This window comes from Penaeus monodon, chromosome 13, assembly GCF_015228065.2.
Source record: "Penaeus monodon isolate SGIC_2016 chromosome 13, NSTDA_Pmon_1, whole genome shotgun sequence".
In the NCBI taxonomy this organism is placed as follows: domain Eukaryota; kingdom Metazoa; phylum Arthropoda; class Malacostraca; order Decapoda; family Penaeidae; genus Penaeus; species Penaeus monodon.
Window position 1 is genome coordinate 17,190,784 of NC_051398.1, and position 2,500 is coordinate 17,193,283.

Genomic DNA, 2,500 nt, shown 5'->3' on the forward strand with positions numbered 1-2,500 from the left:
AAATGTAGATTTCATTAATTGAGCTTTAAAAGTCACCTGAGAGCCCTTCGAAGGCAGTTACGTGAAACAAACAATTTTGGAGTTTTACCTGCCGATCGCAGTACCTTGGGACTGCAAATGGCGATCTCTTCATTGCACAGTAGCAAAACTTGTCATTACTAGCAATATGTCGCGTCAACTTGTGATCATGTCATCCCTCCTCCCCCTTTGCTTCGCCTAAGAGGTCTATGAATGCACAAACACTCATATCCTTATGCCTCATAGTTATATCAATGAGAGAAGTCCATTTAAAACCAGTTCATTGAAAATAAACCTTGTGTTAGATATCTGAGTGTTGCATTTAGCTGAATGAATCATCATGAAAATGCGGAATCCTTTCAATGACACGAAAGAAGTTTAGAAAGGAGACAAAGGAAGAAGTAAAGACGTGTTTAGGATTAGCCTGTATGTGTTGTATTTAGGTCGAATGTAAACAAAATTGTGCACCCTAAAATTTCTCCCGTTTTCTTTATTAGAATTTTGGCGCGACATTCAAACTGCAGGTTTATTCAAAAGAATACGGATTTATCTTTAAGTAAATTGCTTCCTTATCTGTATTTTGAGATTGCTAATAGTCCTTTGGTTGTCCGTTATTGACTTTTATTTTTTTTAACCTTTTCTGCAGCATCACATTCTGCAATTCAGCAGCCTGATGATGATAATGTTAACGATGATGATGATGATGATGATGATGATGATGATGATGTTGATGATGATGATGATGATGATGATGATGTTGATGATGGTGATGATGATAATGATAATAATAATAATAAAATGATTATAACAATAATAGTGATAATAATAATAATAATGATGATGATAACAGTAATAGTGATAATGATAATGATAATGATAATAATAATGATAATAATAATAATGATAATAATAGTGATATTGATGATGATAATAATTATAATAATTATAATAGTAATAATGAGAATAACAACAACAACAACAACAACAACAACAACAACCGCAACAGCAACACCACCACCACCACCAACAACAACAACAATAACAACAACAACAACAACAACAACAGCAACAACAACAACAACAACAACAACAACAACAACAACAACAACAACAACAATAACGACGACAATATCAGCAATAACAACAACACAAAAAAGGATACTCTACGAACTAACACGAGAACAAGGAAACGAAACGAGAAAACGAAAACAGGCTTCGTCACTCGCCAGACGCACGTGACCTGCAACGTCGACTCCGTGACGCTCCTGCTCATCTGCATCTCGAGTCTCGTTGACCTGCGTGACCCATTTTAACCCGGGGAAAGGGGGGAGGGGGGAGGGAGGGTCGCCGGGGAATGACCTCGTTCCATCGTGGAGAAATGAATTTAGGAGCGAGTGCATAGCGGGAATTGGATACGGGAGGAGGTGTAAGTGGAGGAAGTAGGGAAGGGGGGATTTGATAACGAGGAGGGGAGAGGGAGAGAGAAAGCGAGAGAGAGAGAGAGAGAGAGAGAGAGAGAGAGAGAGAGAGAGAGAGAGAGAGAGAGAGAGAGAGAGAGAGAGAGAGAGAGAGAGAGAGAGAGAGAGAGAGAGAGATCAGGTAGAAAACAAAGGAAAGGAAGGAGACAGTGGGGAATATAATAAGAATGATAGTGATGCTGATCTAAATAAAGATCGAAACGAAGAAAAAGAGATAAAAACACAAGCGAAATCATCTAGAGAAAAAAACATGAAAGAAAGAAAGAAACGAAAAAAACAACAACAGAGGGAGACATAAAAGGAAGTGGAACAGAGAAGGGGAGGACGACCGAGGAGAGAGAGAGAGAGAGAGAGAGAGAGAGAGAGAGAGAGAGAGAGAGAGAGAGAGAGAGAGAGAGAGAGAGAGAGAGAGAGAGAGAGAGAGAGAGAGAGAGAGAGAGAGAGAGAGAGAGAGAGAGAGAGAGAGAGAGAGAGAGAGAGAGAGAGAGAGAGAGAGAGAGAGAGAGAGAGAGAGAGAGAGAGAGAGAGAGAGAGAGAGAGAGAGAGAGAGAGAGAGAGCGATAAAAGCGAGGCAAAGCGGCCACGTGCAGAAGCCCAAGACAACGACCTCTGGCGCAACATCACTCAGGCCGCGAGAACCACTCTCACTATCACTCGCTATTCCTCTCTTCTCCTCCTCTCCTCTTCCTCCAGCCTTTCTCCTCCTCTCCTCCTCCTCCCTCCTTTCCCCTTCTCTCCTCTTCCTACCTTCTTTCTCCTCTCCTCCTCTTCCCTTCTTTCTCTTTTCTTCTTCTCTTCCTCTCTTCTTCCTCTCTTCTTTCTCCTCCTCTCCTCTTCCTCCCTTATTTCTCCTTCTCTCCTCTTCTTCCTTTTCTTCTCCTCCACTCCTCTTCTTCCCTTCTTTCTCCTCCTCTCCCCTTCTCCCCTTCCTTCTCCTACTCTCCTTTTCTTCCCTTCTTTCCCCTCCTCTCCTCTTCATTTCTTCTTTATCCTCCTCTCTCCTT